Raw genomic sequence first — 21117 nt, 5'->3', positions numbered from 1 at the left:
ATATCCAGAGTGGAGGGGCAGGGATGAGGTTACCCTCAAACACAGACCCCAGGTTCTGCCAAAGGCAAACAGTCTCCCAGTTCCCCTCTCCACCCCAAGCTGAGGTCAAGTTAGGACAGTGTCAGAGACATCTAGAAGCACAAGAATCCTGCGGGGGCATCTGGAATTCCATCCAGTGCTTGACAAAGATCCTCTGGAGGATGATTGCAAAGGCTCATCCTAAAAGGAATTGCTGGATGTTTTGCTCCAGAGCATGGTGTTTTCTCTGCTGTGTTTTTCTGAAAATATATTACTCATTTCAGTCTGAACGGACTGCTTAATGGGATGAGGGGAATACAACAAAAATTCCAGAAAATATTACCTACAATCTGAAAAACAATGAGTCTTTACCACTAACAAAATTAAAAATGATTTTGCAACCATGCAATGAGTTTCTGAAAGCCTCTGGAGAAAATAGTTATAGATCTGCCTTTGTCACCAACAGGCTGGTTAAATTCTAATGATGGTTTTGTTTATGTGTGGTGGTAGGGTAAAAAAAATAAGGTTTCACAACATTCCTTCCTTCCTACAAAGAATAGGTCACCCCTATAATAAATGTTGGTACACAGTAACCACTGCGACTGCTGCCCTCCTGTAGCCCTTAACTCAGCAATTTAGATATTAACCAGATGGACCTAGTAGAGATGGACACATGAGATTACTTGTCTATCACTTTAACCACGAGAATAATAAGAATAGTCTTAGGTCACATAGAGTTTAGATATTAAGGAAATAAACATTGTATTAGCTCATTGACATAGCTAGATATTCTTAAAACAATTGTGATTAGGTAAGGATAATCTGTAAGGTTGCTGCTTTCTGCCTATGCTTTGGAAACTTCTTTAATATTAACCACAAGACTGCCATTATAGCCTGAAGAAAAATGTATATAAACTCAGCCTTCCCCAGAATAAAGTTGGAGTGATTGCACCAGAACTAGAGTATGTGTCTTTCATTCTCCATCCATCGCCGACGCTGTCTCCCCTTGCCCCGTTTACATGTGTGCAACTCATGGACTCCTGCTAGGGCTGGACCCCGGCAGAATCCCACCTTGACCTAAGAGGTCAATAGAGCGCATCTCAGGGACAGGCCCAAGCAGATCCTTGCCTACTTGCTTTTCCTCAAATGTACATAGATCTGGGAGGAGGCCAAATTCTCACAACTAGATGCATGAGGTTGGGAGCACTCACGACTTTGTCTGTTTGTGCCTTGTCCTGTTTGAGGTCCTCTGTACCCTCTGCATGCACTGGGATATCTGCATCTCTTGAATTGTCACAAATGCTCCATCCTCAAAAGAATTGATAGTGAATACATTAAAGACATTCATACATATATTTTAAAATGTTAAAGTTTATGTTATGTGAATCATCAATAAAAACATAAAATATGATTCCATAAAAATTTAGGGCATGAACACAAGTCCCTGGATTGTGCATTCTTAGATTTTGAGCATCAGCACACAACCTTCTTTGAGACTTTTCTACACATCTCATGGTGTATGGAATAGTAGTTTTCAGGATGTGCCTCAACTTGAATTACTCCATCTTGTAGAAAAATAAGTTACCATAGCTACTCCATTTTGAGTAAAAGTGTCAAGATAGATGGCTCCACACCTTGCTTGTACCATTAAATCACCACCATCTGCCTGAAACCACCATCAGGTACAATTGATAAATAATTTATGTGCATTCACTTGCAAAAAAAATAAACCAACTAGTACCTGGACATATGTGGACATTCCAAATCATATCAGGAACACCAGACCCAGACTCCTATCAATCTTACCACATGTAACCTCCTCACCTAACACCCATAAAATGACCCCTGAGAATGGACATGGCAGAACCTTGAACTAATTACCCAGTCACTCACCATGAGACTTGACCAGAATTACCACAGTGTTTGAATTCTGAATCTCAATCCTCAAATTTCACCCTGCCCATGATGACCACACACAGCACACTCCAAGTTGACCATCAAGCTGTTACTCTGACACAGAATCTACCACACATTTGGATCCTCTGCTTTAAAGCTCTGCAAAACTGTTTGTTAAAATACTCAACTGACCAACTGGCCAACTGGTGCTATAAATACCCAACTGGTGTGAGGATTGATCCAGGGCCTCAGACATGCTAGGAAAGCACTCTACCACTGAGCCACAACAAAAGCCCCTACTTATTTTTTAATGTGGGATTGATATTGTTCAGCAAATGGCTTACAAGTTGAGTCAATTTACAAGTTGTTGGGCAGTTAAGTTTCAGAGACTTTTTTGTTGCCTAGTATTTAAATCTCAGAGGGGAAATAATTATTGCATTCAAATAATTTAATAAATTTTGGAAGCCTGAAAAAGACAGGCAGAGGGTATAAACTGGGTTGGGATAATTACTTCATGTTTTAAAGATACTCATACCTATAAAATATTATGAATCTCCAAGTTTTGGGGGTTTTACTCCCTAAATTGATTAAAAGTTGTGACATTTTCAAAACACTATCCTGACTTTGAATGTACTTAAGTCTATCTTAGTAGGATAAAAATTTAAAGTTTGTGTATGTGAAGGGAAGAAAAAGTCATATTTTATAAATTGTCCTTAACCTTAGTGATAAAGCCTAAAATGTGCACATTAATAATTTTTATAGGAATCAAAGTTCTTGCTGCTCTGATATATAAAATATCAATAATTTTGCACTTATAATAAGATATCATTTCTTAATCTCTCTAGCACTGACATGTTTTTTATAAATATTTGGACGGTACTTAATTCTTTAATCAGGAAAAAGGACCAGGGCTTGAAGAAGGGAGACCCAGCTCTATAGTCCTGGCTGTGTCACTGATGAGCAGTTTATCAGGTGATATTTAGGGAGTTCCTGCTCCCTGTACATTACCTTTGCTTCTTCATCAATGATATGGAAAAAGAATAGATGACTTTCAAGGTCTCTTCCAACTTTAAAACTGTGTATTAGTGTCTGAAGCCAGCGGGCAATGCCCCCGCCTCGCCACATGTTGAGCTAAGATGGCACCTGCCAGATGCTGGCGGGGCATGCCTCTTCTGCACACATAACTGTCAGACAATACCAGGTTGTATCAGGCTAGATTGCGTGGTGCTTCACGACTGGCCAAGTATACTTCCTTGTTCGAGCTCTGGTGTGTGGACAAGTTTTACCTTCATGTGCTTTCCCCTGATTGGCTTTTGTACTTGATATTAACTGGGTTTATTCCCCCAATAAATGAGACTTGATCAGGCTTTTCTCTTGTCTCCATTTCTGGTGTCTCTTATCTCTCCCAATCCTCCAGGTTCCCATTGCAGTCTTGTGGGTCGGGACATATTAGGTGATTATTGTTGGCAGATTTTAAATGTTTCATCTAAGCCATTCTCACTTAGAGTGTGTTTTATATTTTAATCATCACCGTTCCTTGATAATATGTCTCTATTATGGCAAAGGATCACATTTAATCTATAGTGAATAAATGAGTTCATAAATCCAGGAGTCTGGGTTTTGTCTTATTTCTATGTTGAAAAAGGGAGCTTGTCCTGGGAAACTCTGGCTTTAATTCACTGATTACAGTATAAACATTTAAGTATTGGTTGAGTCAGAGGTCTCCGCTGTATAATGAAACAAGTTTGGAAATTCAAAAAAAACATTGAAATTAATCATGTATTTGTCACTGTCAGTAGCCCAGATGATGAATTTCCTCCTGCTCTCCTCTACTGCAGGACACTTTCCCTAGCAGTCATTTGGCAGCCTTTTTTAAGTACAAATTCTTTACCACTGAAGATATTGCCAGTGGAAGATGATTAATACAGGTCAAGTCGGAACACTGCTGCTTCTATGCTACTATGGTGGCATATATCAATCTATACTATCAATACAAATACTGTCTGTTTCATTCTATCTTTCCATCCCCCATGTACTCCTACCACATAAAAATGAAGAGATCTTAAGTTAATAGTGACTTTTAATTTTACCTACATTATCAAATATGAAATGTATCTGTTCCTTTTAAATGTTTTATGTTCTTATTTTTTTACTTCCTATTCTTTTTATAGTTACATGATTATGTGGAAAATCTATCTAGTGTACTCTTGAGTATATAATACCATTACTTCTAGTATATTTGTTTCCTGTTATGCCTAAGGTTTTGTGCTGGCACCAATTTTCTTACATCAGGTGATATTGCATTTTTGGAGTTTGCATTTTGTAATTCATGATATCGTGAAGAATAAGTACTGAAGTGACAATGTGTTGTTTAATGTTTTCAGGAGCATGTATGATGATGATGAGCTTCTGATGTGTCTGACAGTGATCATGTAACATCTGGTAAAATTGCCTTTTCCCCCTGTGTAATGTAGAGGCAGCGCTCTGATTGGTGCACTGTAAACTTAAGTATGGGTTGTGTTTCATAGGATTGGTGACAAGGCACTATTTCCACTTGATATTTAATGTTAGATTATGTTGGCTCTTGACATGTACTTCAACTTTTTCTCCACCCACAGATATAAGTAGTTCCCAAATTATATCAAAGAAAGAAATTCATTGATCCTTCCTTCAGAGAGTAGAGATGAGACAAGTGGATAGAAGCTGTAGGGAGGTGAATTCTAGATTAATTAGTGTAAAGAAAGTTTTTTAGTCAGAATATTCCAACAATGTAAAACAGTCTAACTAATTCTTTGACATGGGACTGAGTTTAGTAGTTCTATGTGACTACCATCCCTACCAGCCTCAGTGCTTAGACAAGTTGAATGTCAGGTTTGATTTCTTGAACAGAGTTTCAAGGAAGATGGGGATTTAGTGTGAAGAAGAAAATGCACCCCCTTCAAATAAAAGTGAACATTTCAAGGCCGGGTTGTGGCTCAGTGGTAAAGAGTTTTCCTAGTATGTGTGAAGCACTGTGTTTAACTCTCAGCACCACATAAATAAAGGTATTGGTGGCATCTACAACTAAAATAATACATTAAAAAATTGAAAATCTTTGAAAAGAAGTGAATGTTTTTTCTTTCAAAAGTCCTTATATCATGATAGGCACTAACAGTATTTACTATTGATACTCATTATGATTCCACATCTGTCCCCAAGAAGTACACCTATTAAAGCTACTGATCTTTGTGAATAGTGGCATTTCCCCCATTGAATGATTAAAAACAATAAATAAAAATTGGCCTTTTGTGACCAACTGGAAAGAAAAAGCTTATAATACATAGGAGGTAGAAGAAGGCCTTTCTGCCAGAGGCTATTGTATGTGGGCAAGACTCTGCCTTCCTCTGGCCTTCATCTTGACCCTTACCCCCTCATGTGGTGTCCCTGTAAATGCTAGTGGACACTACCCAACAGGCTTCAGTGCACAATAAGCTTTGTAGAGGTGGTCACTGGCCACATTGCTCCATTTTTTCACATGCCAAACCCTTCATAAACCCAAGGCCTGTGACCTGTTCCCATCAATGCTGGAAAGCTGGGTTCTCAATTAACAATAGTGGTGTCAGCTGTCATGGTTACAGCAGAACCGCAGTGCTGTCATGCTTCTGCACACACTGCACATTCCCACACTGCAGGCTGCCAAATCATCACCTCCACAAGGGAGGTCCCATCATCACCTATTTCCTCTTACTGATGAAAACACAGCAAGGAAAGGAAATAAGCTTATACAACTTCCAAGTGGTGGGGTGGGGGTAGAGCTTAGGGACCCCTGAACTCACAGCTCAAATAATATGGTCAGTATCATCCAAAACAAAAGGTTCCCAAAGATGAAAGTGACTACAGGTGACAGTGGAATGCAGATGATAGGGTATAATAAAGAGGGAGGGTCTAGGACCAGATCTGACAGACTCATGAGAAAAATCACTGAGAACCCCATGACATATCTGGACAGGCAAAGACAACTTAGAAGAATGTAGGCTCAAGAGAGCTGCAAGCTCATCAGGGATGACAGATTGGGTAGATGGGCACAAAAGGAATCAAAGGAGAAAGGTTCTGGGAAGAAAGGTGGGCTGGCCTGCCACCAAATGTTTACCCAGAATACCAAATATTCTGCTTTTTAATGATGTCTATGACTGTGCCCCCATATGAAGACTGAACTCCACTCTCCTTATTTCCCCTGAAAGCAACAAAGCCAAATGCACAAATAAGTTTCCAGTAGATTCATCTTCAGCCTGGAAGACTTTTGTGGCCATCTTAATCTGATTTTGTAAAATGCATAACTCAAAGCCACATTACTAAAGTCTCATGTCTTAATATTTGGGTATATTGAAATGTTGGTTTGCTTTTCTCTCAGACTCAGATGCACACACACAAACACACACAAACAACTTACGGTTGAATGCTAAATTTATCTTCAGGTTTCCTTGAAATAACTCCTTCAAAGTTCTGTTCTACTTCAGTGCTGTGATATTTTTTCTTTCACCAAATGGTCAATCAGCAACATCATTCTTTGTAAAGAGAGTAAATATACTTTATAGGCCTCTGTTCCCAATACAGACCTGAGAAAAGAAAGCACAAATCTTTGAAGACACTCTCAACTCCATAGGTGACCATCAAGTTTGAACATCCTATCAAACTACACAAGAGACAAAATAGTCCTTGGCTTCTTAATGACCAAGCCTGCATGAATAAAAAAGTCCACATTTCATAAAGATTTCTTAAAAGACATGTGGTGTGGGATAGAGTAGGAGGTGGAAACATTCCCCAGTGGAACTAATGACTCAGGATCTGCTACCAAAAAAGAGATTTTTCCAGAAGGAAGTGTTTCAGAAGATTATATATATATATATATATATGTATATATATATACATATATATGTATATATATATATATATATATGAATATACATCTCAAAACCACATGTATATTGTAAATAATACACAAAATAAATTTAAAAACTCACATGTAATCTAAGAAACCCAATTTAGGATGCTGAGGCAGAAAGGTGGCAATTCTTTTTTATTAATTGCAATTTCAACATCAGCCTTACCCCCAAGAATTTTGTGTCCAAGGCAAATGGTTGTTTATGCACACCCTAGTACCAGTTGTTGTCAACAAAAGTGACCTGTTAATGTTATTACTACAAGAAAATTTCTGTTCCCACTACTTAAGACTTACCTCCAGGAGGAGTTCAGCACAGGATTAGTAGTTTTAGAATAGTGAGGCTGATAACACCCAGTATTTGCCCTTTAAAATATTAATATGAATACATCATTTTTGAAAACCAAAACCCAAACTAAAGCCAAGAGAAAGCAAAACAAAGTGAGCCTTAGAAACTTAATAATGCCCTTCAAAAATTAGCAAGTACCTGTGTCAAACAATAAAATGTGCTACAGAAATTGCTCAGTGGTTAAGCACCCCTAGGGTCAATTCCTTGTACAAAAATAAATAAACAAGAAGGGAAAAGAAAGGGATAAACAAACATAGTGCTCAACAAATGACAGTGTGTGGCATTTATCTGAATTTTGATTCAAGCAAACTATTAAACTCAAAGGTACAATAGTAAGTAAAATGCAAAAATGAAGCATTCTTATGCTTTAGTATTACATGTTTAAATGGTTAAACATGCAGTCCAGAAGTACTGGACACTACTGTACATGGAAATGTATCTCATCATGCTTTCATGAATGTTTAAAAGTTTTCTTGATGAAAAATAAAATAAACTTAGAAGCAGCTCAGGACACAGCATTCCTACAGAAGGATTGGTGCAGGGCATCCTGGGAGGGTTGACTATTCTATGATCCCAAATAAAGCAGGAGTGAGCATGGGTCAAGTAATGAATGTGGACTCAGAAGGCTGGGTCCTACTCTGGTCATGTTCTTCCTAGATGAGTGACCTTGGATGGAGACACAGCCCACTGGAACTTAGCCCTTGGTGTATGCATGGGGACATCCCATCCAGCCCACACATTTGAAAGGTGCTGTGAATCATGAACACTGATATTCTAAGTGCTGGCAATAATATAAGCTGTGTAAGCCTATGGTGACAGAGAAGTCACAAAAGGATTTTTGCTGCCTTGATTGGCAAAAAGACAGCTCAATCATTCCACAGAAACAGTCCCTTATCCAGTAAACATGTGAATACTCCAAGGACAATGCAGATGATGTCTATGGGAAAGAGCACAGTTGGCTGGCAAAGGTCAAATGCAAAGGTCAGCCAAATAGCACTCAGTCAATTAATTGGCTTCTGCTCCTCACTGCTTACCAAGATGAGCCCAAATGAGACTTACAGCAGAGGAGAGAAGTGAACCTTAAGACATGCCTATGAGACCTTCTCTCCTGAAAAAAATATTTACTTCAACCAAGGAAAAACATCATGAACCCACAGCTCACCACCTCAGGAAGAGCACTGTGAGTAGGCCAAAGTGACTGACAGAGCTTTGAAGTCAGACTCTGGGATCTCCACCAGGGGTCCTCCACTGGGCAAGGAATGTCCCACCTGAATATCTCATCATCTATAAGCTGGGAAACAACACCACTGAAAGAGTAATCTGGAGGGTAGGATGTGAACACATGAGGGTGCTGGAACCATCCCTAAATATAGAGAATGTGCTCAAGGTCAGAGCTGTCACATGCACTAAGGGACTACGTAACAGGTACCTACCCTTGAAATAGGTCAGGAGGTATATCATGATGTCACTCAGTCCTATTACTAAGAATGCTGCTCTTGAAAATTTTTTATGGGGCAAAATAGACTTCTAGGTAGATACCATCATATCATGAATAAAGAAGGTTATTTAAGAAAGGGAGCAATCCATAAGAGCAAAAATGATCTTAAACATTGCACCCGTAAAGACTGCCAAATACATGAAGAAAAAATGATAAAAATAAAGAGGAAACACATAATCTCAATAGCTTGGGAGGCTGAGGTAGTAGGATCATGATTCAAAGCCAGCCTCAGCAATGGCAAGGTGCTAAGCAACTCAGTGAGATCCTGTAATCTAAATAAAATGCAAAATTGGGCTGGGAATGTGGTTCAGTTCAATCCCCAGTGCCCAAAAAAAAAAAAAAAGAAAAGAAAAAAAGAAAAAAGAAAAAAGAGGAAAAATAACAGAATTATTTTTTGAAATCTCAACAATCCACTCAGTTAAAAAGTAAACAAAAAATTTGTAAGGATATAGATTTTAACAGTTACAAACTTGACCTAATTTAATTTATGGAACATTCCACCAAAACAACAGGACAAAATTTACTGGTTTCCAAGGTACAAGGAAGAACACTTTCATGACAAAACCTTAGTCTAATCCACAAAACTGTCAACAAAATTAAAAGGATTCTAATTATGCAAACTATATGCTCTGATCACAAGAGAATACATTTAGAAAATGCAACTGTAATATCACTAGAGATCATATGAATGTTTAGAATACAGAAATAAAAAAGATTACAACAACTTTCGGTCTACAAATTCATTGACATTGATAAAATAGACACATTTCCTAAAAGACTAGAAATATAAAATCTTACATGAGAAAGAGATAACCTGAACAGCCCTGTATCTATTAAAGAATTTGAATTGACTGAAATATTTCCATTAAGTCTAGGCTCAAGTGGGTTTACTTTTTTTTTTAAAGTTTATTTTTTTATTATAGTGCAAATTAACCCAGTGCATGACACATGATAGGCAAGTGCTGTACCACTTAGCTTCAACCCTAGCAGTTTTTAATTTGAGAGAAGTTCTCACTAAATTGCTGAGTTTGGCCTTGAACTTGCAATCCTCCTGTTCTTAGCCTTCAGGGTACCTGAGATTACAGATGTGCACCAATGTGCCCAGGTTTTCTTAATTATAGACCAAATACCTCAAGAAGACATGTGCAAAACCTCTAAAAATTTTAACAAATTGGTCTTGGAAATATAAAATATGGACAGTACATCTTGACCAAGTGAGAATTTTCCTAGGAATGTAAAGATGGATCATTCTTTTTAAATCAATAATTTTCTAGTAGATGCAAAACAAAACATTGGACACAATTTGATACAATTCACAATTAAAACTCATCACACTAAAAATAAAAGGAAAATTCTGGAAATTTTACCAAGTTCAATAAAGAAAAGCATATAAAACCAGACTCTGAAAGAAAAGAAAGCTGTGTCCAGCATCAACACAACTATCTATGTATAATCTTCTACTAAAAAGCTCATACAAGGAAGAAATCACTTTAATGTAATATAGAATACAAGATCTACAGGATTATCAACTGTATTCATTCAAGAAAGTAGAGAAAGTAAAGACATGAAAATTTTTTGTTACCCACTTCAAACATAGAAATAAAACCTCAGTGGGAAACTAATCCATATGCATCAGAAAAAAAAAAAAAAACAAGTCTGGTGAAAAGGCAGAGAAACCAGATCACTTTACATATGCTGGTGGGAATGTAAAATTATACAGTACCTTTAAAAATACTTTGACACTTTCTTAAACAACTACACATGGGTCCCAGCAATGGCTCAACTTGGCATCCATCCCAAAGAAATGGAAACAGCTCCACAAATATCACAATATAAATATTTCACAGCAAGATTGATAAACACCCACCAAACTGGAAATATCTTCATTAACTTTTGATGCTGGTCAATGAAGGGCTGTTTGTCCATGCCACAGAGTACAACTGAGCAATAACATGGAAGAAACTACTGACAGACACAGCAACCTGCTTGAAGAATGTTGTTGGGTAAAAAGAGTCAATCCACAAAACTTACACAATGTGTAATTTATTAACAAACATTGTTGCATACCTGGCATTACAGGAATGCATCACTGTGTACAGATTTTACAAATAATTTGAGGAAATAATACCAACTTACACAAGTCTTTGCAAGGGATGCTTATGATATAAATCTAAATCTTGAATGATAATCTGCATGTGAAGAGTCATATATGGAAAAGTTGGAGAAGCATGCACACATGTCAGTACATGTAACTCTGGTGAATCTGACTAGGCTTAAACTGGAGCACACTGTGCCAGTACACTAGTTAGGCAAGATGGTTTACCATTAAGAGAAATGGAGTGAAGTATACATTTCTGATTTATTTCTTATAACTGCACATCAATTTTTACCTACTCCAAAATAAAATATTTTTAAAAAACAAATAATATGGTTATCAAATGATTAAAAGTATTGGAGTTTTAAGTCCAAGAAAAATATATTTTAAAAATAAAAAATATAACATTATAACTTTGTTCTTTCATTTTATCTGTTTCCAAAATATTCCTAAATAATTAGAATATTTTTATTGATTAAAGATTAAAACAATTAAATGGACAAATTATGCAGATAAAAGTTATACAAAAAATTAAAAATTAATGTCACTGCAAAAATCACTTTAAATCAATTGCACTTCTATATTGTAAGAACAACAACCAAAAATATTATTTTGGTTGTTCTGAGGATGAAATTCAGGGACACTCACAAACTCAGTTGCATTTAATTGTATTTTAAAATTTGCAGACAGGCTTTACTTATGTTTACTTATCCTCCTGAGTAGCTGGGAATGCAGGCATGGCTCTTTGAACTCAACAGAAATTGAATGTTAAAGTAGCACCATTTACGATATCAAAAAGTGTAAGTACTTATGAATAAATTTCACAACCCATCAAAGAAACATTAATATAAAAACCTGAGGGAGATTTAGAATGGTGTAGGCAATAAGGACAGGATGGCAAAGGAGGAAGCCAAAGGCAGGACAGACAGTGAGAGAACAAAGAGTGAATGCCAATAAGGCCAAATTTCTAGCTGACAAATGTGCCCATGGACATGAGCAGAGACTTGACAGAAAGACTAAACTAGATGTGTGGGCATGGGAATAGGAAGCAACAATAAATAAAAGAGAGCCTGGAGTCAGAGGAGATAGGAAAAGGAGGAGGGCCCAAAACCTTTGAAAAGAACAAGTCAGTACTTTCCTATAGGAGTCCAGGCTCTGACTCTGGGGCCCCTTCTCTTCAGAGGAATCTGTTACTTTACTACCTTTGCTATTGTAAAAAATATGCTGCTTACTTGCTATCTTCCTGTCCTATTCAATGCAAAAAAAAAAAAAAAAAAAAAAAAAAAAAAAAAAACTAAACATTTTTGACCAAAATCACTCAGTGGCTGGGTTTTGGAGAGCTTTGTTTGCATGTATGAGTTACTGTGTTAGATCCCAAGCACAATATGCATTAAAAAAAAAAAATAAGTAAAATGAAGATCTTAAAAATTAATTCAAGACCTATACCTGGAAAACTGTGCACATAAAACAAAACTAAGAGAAATTTAAATGACCTAAATAAATTGAGTGATATGTCATGGTCATATATGAAAAGATTCAATATTTTTAAAAATCTCCATTATTTCTTACACTGAGTTATTAATTTACTGTATCTGTAAACATAACCCCAGGAAGTCTTGTGGAAAAGCTGAATCTAAAATGGAATAAAAGAGTGGAGTATAGATGAGTCAAACCAGCAGAAAGAAGTTGGAGGAACAGCACTACCCAGTTCCAAGATTATTGCAGAGCTCAGCAAACATCACAGTATATAAGGAAAATGAGACCAGGTGAAGACAGAGGACACAAGCAAACTCCCTAAGTGGTCAAGCAAGTTTTGACAAACATGCCATGTCAATGGGAAAAGGAGAATCTTTTCCACAAATGGTGCAGGAAAATTTTGTGACCATATGTATAATAAAATAAAAAATAAATAAATAAATAATTTCAAGCTCTGCCTTAAACACTATAAGCAACTAAGGGGAATGATCATAGATCTAAATGTAAGTGAAAAAACATAAAATCTTCTGAAATAAGAGATAAAAATCATCATGACCTGAGTTTTGGCTGACTTCTTATGTAAAATGCAAAGTACTAAAGAAAAGGAGAACTGGATGTACCTCAGAGGTACAACACTTACCTAACATGCTTAAGACCTTGAGCTCAATTCCCAGTACAAGAAAAAGACACTAACAATAAATGAAAGGACTGATTATGCACATGGACTGGTGAAAACTTGGAACAGTTGTAACTTTGTACACGCTGTTGGGAATGTAATGTGGTTATCTCTTTGGAAAGAGTTTGACAAATTCTTAAAGTGTACACCTACATCATGGTCAACATATTCCACTTCTGGGCATCAACCAAGAGAAATTCGAATACAGTTCTGCATGTATGTTCTGCATGTACAGCAGAGGTGAATAAGTGAATGGGTAAGCAGATTAAAATATACACAAAGAAATAATCAGTACTAAAAAGGAAGAAAACAATACTCAGAAGATGTGAAAGTTGAAATTCTACTATAAAATAAACAAGAACATGAAAAATGTATGATTATATAATGTATTAAAATTTTATTGTCAGAAAAGGCACAGCAGCAGTTTCTTGGAAACAAGGAGGTAATAAAGAGGAAGCAAGAAACTTCTGGGGGAAATGGATACATTTATTATCCTGGAAGAGCTGAAGATTCCTCAGGACACAACCTAAATGCATGCAAGTTTTTATAAATTAATTATACCACAGTAAAGTATATGGAAAAACCCAACAAGTCATATATTAAAAGTTTAAATTTAAAAACAATGAGGCCAAGAAATTAAGACTTGAGTAGGAAGATAACCACAAGAACAAAACAAATATTTCTAAATAACAAATGATATCTACATACAAGCAAGCCACTGTGAGCAAAAGAGCATGTTAAAATGTAATAATATAGAGCAGCATTGTCAAGACAGATCCTGGAACACCAGAGTTTCTTCTAGGGTACCACAAGTTCAAAGCTATTTTATTGTAAAAGCCAAATGTTAGTTGCCTTTTTCATTCTGGTTCTCCAGAATGACCAGGCTGGGAGGTAGCTCAGCTGGTAGAGTGCTTGTGTTGCAAGCACAAGGCCCTGAGTTCGAGCCCCAGTACCACCAAAAAAAAAAAAAAAAAAAAAAAAAAAAACTGTATAGTTGAATTTCCCACAGGTTACATGGCAAAAGATGAACTTAAAATATAGAAAGAGGGGAATGCAGCTGTATTCTAATTTCAAGATTTGCAGAACTTTAAAACAATACTGTCAGGGACCAAGAAGTTCTCATTCTGAGAACATTCTGACCTTTACAATAAGCAGCAGCACCCCTCCCCCCCCTCCTGGCTGATAATTCTTACAGTATGGTGCCTATGGCGCCCACGACTTCTCTTCCGGGACTACACTTTCCCGCCGGCGCGAACTTCACCTTCCCGCCAGCGCGAATTTGCACCCTATCAGGAACCCAGCAGAAGAACACAACCAACCAGGCTGCACCTCGTCATACCCCTCATTCCCTCAGCATAAATACCCGTGAGAACAATAAAAATTTGCAGCTTGATCAGAATTCCTGTCTTGCTGTCTCTCCCTGCGTCTCTTGTCCCTTCATTCCTTCTCTCTTAGGTTTGCCGCCCGCGTTGATGTCCCACGGGTCGGGACAGTTGGCGCCCAACGTGGTTGGCTCGAGCCTTTGTTTGAGAAGCGAACGCTGCCCTCTGGGGAAGACTTGGCCAAGCGGGATTCGGGATCACCTCGGTAAATGCGACCGGGAGTCACATCCAGGAGGAGAGTGAGGCCAGCGCAAGGTGAGTGACGCACCATGGGACAAGCAGTTTCATCACATGATTTGTTTCTGACGGGTCTCAAGGAGGCCCTCAAGACTCGGGGAGCGCGTGTTAAGAAAAAGGATTTAAGATCATTCTTTTCATACATAGAGGATTTGTGTCCTTGGTTTCCCCTCGAGGTGTCAATTGATGGTAAAAGGTGACTCTGAGTAGGAGACTGCCTCAAACATTATTATGAGACTTTTGGTCCTCAAAAGGTGCCTGTCACTGCCTTTTCTTATTGGAATTTAATTAATGAGATTCTTAAAAGCTCACCCTTTGACAGTGGTACTTTAAAACTTGTAAAGATTGGGGAGCAGGCAATGCAATCCACCTCTCGCCCCCCATCGGCATGCCCTTCGGTTAGTATTCATATGCCCCCTACTCAGCCTTCTCAGGACCCTGGGACCCTCCCAGACCCCGGGAACCTCCCAGACCCCACCTTACCAAAAAAGTCCCCTAAAAGTCCCCCTAAGATTTATCCGGTTTTAAATCCCTATGATGACGTGACCCCAGAGGAGGAGGCTACCCTGGAGGGGGCAGCGGCTCAACACCATTCTCCAGACCTGCCACCTCTTAAAAATCCACTTCCCACTTATACACCCCTGCCTTTCGTGCTCCGGCCCTTCAGGGACCTACTGCCCCCCCAGTTAATGGCAAACCTGCACCCTGTTCTTGCACAACCTTTCACACTTCCTTCCATAGTTCTTGTTACTCCTCCGCTCAAACCTGTTCCTCAGGGGGTAAAATCTATTTTACTACCACCTTGTTAAGGTCCCATACAGGATCAACTGGAGGGGATTGGTCTAATACCCCTGGAAAATTAAGTGTTGCATCATGTCCTGCAGACTTAGTAGGGCAAACAGTTTGTTGGTCTACTATAGCCCCCCTACATGTATCTGATGGAGGAGGCCCCCAAGATTCTAATAGAGCCAAACAAGTCTATGAGAAAATTCAACGGATGTACGAGGAACTGCATCCTAGTCTCTTATATCACCCACTAGCATTACCTAAACACAGACCTTCTGAGATAGACCCTGCCACTTACGATATTCTTGAAGCCACTTATGCCTTGCTTAATCGGTCTAATTCTCCCTTGACTGCAGATTGTTGGCTTTGCTTGCAGTTAGGATATCCCGCTCCATTAGCTATTCCAATTGATTATAGAAATGACTCAGCTGCTACCCCTACTAGAAAAATTGCTGGAAATGTAACCTATCCTAATACACCATGGTCCAATTTAACCAGTAAAAATTGTCTACCAACTCCACCATTTTTTGTACAGCCATTCACATTTTCCAATACTACTTGCTTTTTCTCACCTGGCTATAATAATAGCTGGGATTTAAATGTAGGGATTATGACATTTAGTGATTGCTCTGAGACATTCAAATTTTTACAGCCATTGTGCCCCCCTAATGGCACCGTATTTGTCTGTGGAGGTAATAAGGCTTTCACTCAACTGCCAGCCAACTGGACTGGACTATGTGTCTTAGCTGCCTTGCTCCCAGATGTAGATATTATTCCAGGAGATGAGCCTGTTCTTATACCAACAATTGATCACATTGCAGGATGAGCTAAACGTGCTGTCACCTTTATCCCTTTACTTGCAGGACTTGGAATAACTACAGCAGTGGCCTCAGGTACTGCTGGTTTGGGGGTCTCTCTTATTCAATATACAAAATTATCCAGACAATTGATTTCTGATGTACTGATACTTTCAAGTACCATACAAGATCTCAAGATCAGGTGGATTCCTTAGCAGAAGTGGTCCTACAAAATAGGAGAGGTTTAGACCTTCTAACTGCCGAACAGGGAGGCATTTGTCTGGCTTTGCAGGAAAAATGCTGTTTCTATGCCAACAAGTCAGGAATTGTTAAGGACAAGATCAAACAGCTGCAGGAAGACTTAGAAAAATGCCGACAAGCACTGGCTGATAATCCACTATGGACTGGATTCAGTGGACTCCTTCCCTATCTCCTTCCCTTCCTAGGTCCCCTCCTTTGCTTGCTGCTTATTGTATCTATAGGTCCTTTGATATTCAATAAGATCATGGCTTTTCTTAGAGCTCATATTGAGGCTATACTGGCGAAACCTATTCAGGTTCATTACCATCAACTGGAGATGATGGATCGCGATGGTGATCTTAAAAGACCATCACCCCTGTGAGCTGAACTGGACAGCCAATGACGGGTAAGATTCGTGAGAGCTCATACCAACCTAAGACAGGAAATGAGGGCCAGAGCCTCATTATCCAATGACGGGTAAGGATGTTGCTCTGCCACGGACAACCTAAGACAGGCGCAGTTCCCGAGGGATTGTCACTCCAGCCCTATACCTGTTCAGGCAAGCTGTGCCCCTGTCTCGCCACATAACCTCTATCACCCCCTTAAAATATGGCTATCAAAAAATGGTCAATAATTTTATATAAGAAAGGGGGAAATGTCAGGGACCAAGAAGTTCTCATTCTGAGAACATTCTGACCTTTACAATAAGCAGCAGCGCCCCTCCCCCCCTCCTGGCTGATAATTCTTACAGTATGGCGCCTATGGCGCCCACGGCTTCTCTTCCGGGACTACACTTTCCCTGCCAGCGCGAACTTCACCTTCCCGCCAGCGCGAATTTGCACCCTATCAGGAACCCAGCAGAAGAACACAACCAACCAGGCTGCACCTCGTCATACCCCTCATTCCCTCAGCATAAATACCCATGAGAACAATAAAAATTTGCAGCTTGATCAGAATTCCTGTCTTGCTGTCTCTCCCTGCATCTCTTGTCCCTTCATTCCTTCTCTCTTAGGTTTGCCGTCCTCGTTGATGTCCTGCGGGTCGGGACACAATACTATTCTTTCCACTGATTTCTTTGGTGATCAATACATATTTTACTAAAAATACTATGTATGTTAACATGTAATATGTACACATTATTTTATGTGAATACAGTGTTTTTCAAATTCTCAGTTTTAATTCACAACAGGGCAAATATTGATAGAAAACCTAATATAAATGAAAACTCATTTAATTTTTTTGGTGTTGGGGAAGAGTTACTAATTTACCATCAAAAACCTCTCAGGCATTCCCCTTGAGGGGAACGAATTCCTTGTTAATGTCTGGCCAGTCACCCTTTGGGAGGGCCTCTACATTCTGGAGGGAAGATCTTCCACATGTTGACTGCAGGTGTGGCTGCTATATACCATGCCTGGGCCATAAAAAGCTCAGCACAGATTTTAAGACTGAACCTTTAGAATCATGCACAGCATCTTAAAATGAATGCTGCACAAACCAACAAATGAATTGCATTGTTTGTATCTTGGATGTTTTCATCTCAATTTTGTATGTGTTCATTTCTAATGTGTTTTATATGAATATTATTCTACAACAGTTTGGAATTGTTTAAAGATTGTGCTTCACCATGGAATCATTGAGAATCACTGACCTACATAACTATCTTTTTTTTTCTTTCTTTTTTTTTTTTTTTTTTTGCGTTGCTGGGGATTGTACATATCTTTCAATAATAGCAATTGGTATGTTCCCTAAAGAAAAATATTAAGACTAGAAATTATCTCTACTTCATTAACAACAATGAAGAGGACTGCCTCCCTCTTTATGCTATTTCTCATATAAATATCAATGCAATCACACTTACAATGGGAATTGGCAATGGCAATGTGAACCATGCATACTCTCTTCAGTGAAGAAATTTTCCATGGTTTCAGATGGATTGATTTCATTAAGTTCATCTTTGCTCTGTTCTGGAAATTAGAAAAAATAAATAATACTTACAAAAATGATATTTTAAGCAAAAAATTTTATCACAGCAAAATAAGTCAAAGGGGAAGGAAAGAAGGACAAGACCCACTGAACGACCTGGAAAGCAAATCTCCGGCGTTATACTTCAACACCTGAGGAAGCAGGACTCGTCACCGGGTAAACAGCGGTATCAAGATGACATCAAATAACATATAATTATTGTGACAAACTGTGGATCAGGGCTTAGAATTTTGGAGTGCTAATCTTCTTTGGGACCTCTGGTGTAAAATTAACTTTGGTTCCTCCTAATGTCTGAGTGCCATCTTGTCATTTTCTCAACAAAGGGTGATGGAAAATTATACTTCTACAAGATAGCTCCCAAAGAAAAACAGAGAGACTTGCACCTTGTAGGAGGGAGGGAAAACTAGTCAAGCACTAACCTCTCAGTAAATCTTTTCTTAATAATAATGTGCCCTGAAGGAAAGGGGCGGATACTGAATGCACTGCTCTGGACTTTGACCTTCCCCCAGTGCAAAATAGTCCTAAATGGAGGCAAAGAAAATTATCATAACTCTGGGAAACAGTGGATTTCAGAGAAAGAAAAGCAATGGGCACGATTTGAGTACTCTTTCCTCAAGATCTGAACTCCTATCTCCCCAGATAACAATAAATTTTAATCTTTTTACAACTACCTTCCTAAGTTAAAAGTTTAACCAGCAAAATTAATTCCTCAACTGTGCAGTCTACACATCCATAATCTCCAAAACTATAAAACCCAGATTTCTTCTGTAACCCGCAGGCCACTCCGTACCCAGAAAATGGGCCCTCCTGTGCCTGATTGACTTTGCTTAAAAATAAAGCAAAGCTTGCTGATCTGAGGTTTGAGTCCTGTCTCCTGTGTCTGTCATTTGTGGGCCATGATCTTACAATCATCATCCCTGTGATTTCACAAGTTCACCAAATAATAAATGGCTGCTATACAGCATAAACCACGTCTCCCAGAGTTTCTTCCCTGGGACAGTGTAGCTTTCATTCATCAGGCTCAAGAGGGATCCAGAAATATAGAGTTTTAGCATGACTTACCTCACTCAGGTCTTGTCCAGAAGGTCTGGGGACAGTGACAAAGCTCAACCACAGCATAGCTTGAGAGCAAAAAGTCACAGAGAGCAAGGGTGGCCTGAAGTGCACAGTACCTTCTTGATCCTGTCCAGGAAGAGCTCTTTGGCACAAGTTCTGCTGCCCTACAGCAGACCTCTCACCTTGAAGCTGAACGAAATCGCTCTGTCCACGTGAACACTGAAAGCCTGCAGCCGCTCAAGCAGCACGGAAGTCTCAGAAGGAGCCACCACCACCCACCCAGCGCCACTCAAACCTGTGCCGGCAGCGCCCCCTGGCGACACCACCAGGTAGAGCCACTGCCCCAGCATAGTGTGCGTGCCTACACTCCCTCCCAGGAAATCACTGGCACTCTGGGGATCAAGAGTGGGGGCCTTGCTGCTGAATCCGGGACAGCCCAGGTGGAAGGGTGCTTTTGTGAAATTCCAGCAGTGTCTGAGTTAAACCCAGCCAATGTCAGGGACCCAAAGGATTGGATGGTGGCCCAGGGGCCCCCACTGTACTTTTATTTTTTTGTCCCTTGGGGTCAAAGATCTTGGTAAAATAGAATAAACTCTGGTGGGGGTGTTGGTTGTGGTAAATTCACCACCAGTGGTTTGGAGGGAGCTTACAGTAAGATGAATATTCCATTTTTAAATGGAAAATGTAACAATGTAAATCACTTTGTTTTGCTTCCTAGCTTGTAGGTGTTAGAGTTCCGGTACTCCATGATGGCGAGGCAGGTTACCAGCACAATGCCGCTGGAAGACGAGCCAGGAAGATGAGTCATCTTGATACCGCCGTTTACCGGTAACGAGTTCTGCTCCTTCTAATGTTGAAGATTGAACACTAGAGAAGTACGCCAAGACAAGCATATTAAGCAGGTTTTATTTAAAGGTAATAGTACAGACTTCTTCTGGCAGGAAGGGGGCCATGGCTGATGTTCTAAAGTCCCAAGAAGCGAGTGCACCCTACATCTTTTATAGGTTAAAGTATCTTTTGTTCTCCAGTTTTCTCCCCCCTTATCTCTCTCTCCTTCCTGCCTAAGTGACTAGGCCTGGTTTTGCATTAAGTGAGAAGCTATGGGCAGGGGGAGGGTCAAGGTGATTCAGGCAGGCAAGGGCCCAGGGGGCATTAATTAGCAGCTCCTTGCTTGCAGTCCTTGATAAAGGCAGGTAAATTTGGTCATCAATGGGCTCCGGAGATCCTTGACATTCCATTCTTCCAGGGGCAGTCTCCAACTTCCAAAGGCAGATGGCTTCATGGCTTCATTTCCTCGAATTGACCCAATTTCCTATTTCTACACTAACTACCTGTCCTTAATTCTGGCTTCAATCTCATCCTTATTTGCCATAAGTTCCATCGCAGTGAACAACTCCTGCCACTAAGGACTTATCACCATGGCAACTGCTGACTCAGGTTTGGAATTATAAAATGATCAATGATGACAAAGTGGGCAGTATTCTAATTTTGTATTTTAACGTAACCAATGGGAGAATTTTGGACATTATTCTAATAATGTGTTACTAGATAACTAAGGGGAGCAAATGGGGTGAGGCCTTCAATCAGATCTGTATAGGGAAGGGAATGCCTCACAGTCAGCAAGTGAGACAAATTTGCCAACTGTGGAGACTTGAGCTTCTCTTGCTCAGCCCATCCTATTCTACCCCACAGAATCATGTTTTCACCTTC

General features: G+C 39.3%; 1 long non-coding RNA gene across 1 annotated transcript; it reads right to left on the bottom strand.

Moving 5' to 3' along the window:
* Window positions 1–1281: 1281 nt before the first annotated feature.
* LOC124975301 (uncharacterized) lies at window positions 1282–19631 on the bottom strand. The gene is made up of 4 exons (XR_007106886.1): window positions 19414–19631; window positions 18227–18332; window positions 1760–1819; window positions 1282–1327 (listed from the first exon to the last, which is right to left on the bottom strand). It is a non-coding gene; the product is annotated as an uncharacterized LOC124975301 (long non-coding RNA).
* Between the last annotated feature and the right edge of the window lie 1486 nt (window positions 19632–21117).

The sequence above is a fragment of the Sciurus carolinensis genome, unplaced genomic scaffold (genome assembly GCF_902686445.1).
Source record: "Sciurus carolinensis unplaced genomic scaffold, mSciCar1.2, whole genome shotgun sequence".
NCBI classification, from domain to species: Eukaryota; Metazoa; Chordata; class Mammalia; order Rodentia; family Sciuridae; genus Sciurus; species Sciurus carolinensis.
This window is presented reverse-complemented; position numbering and strand designations above follow the sequence as displayed.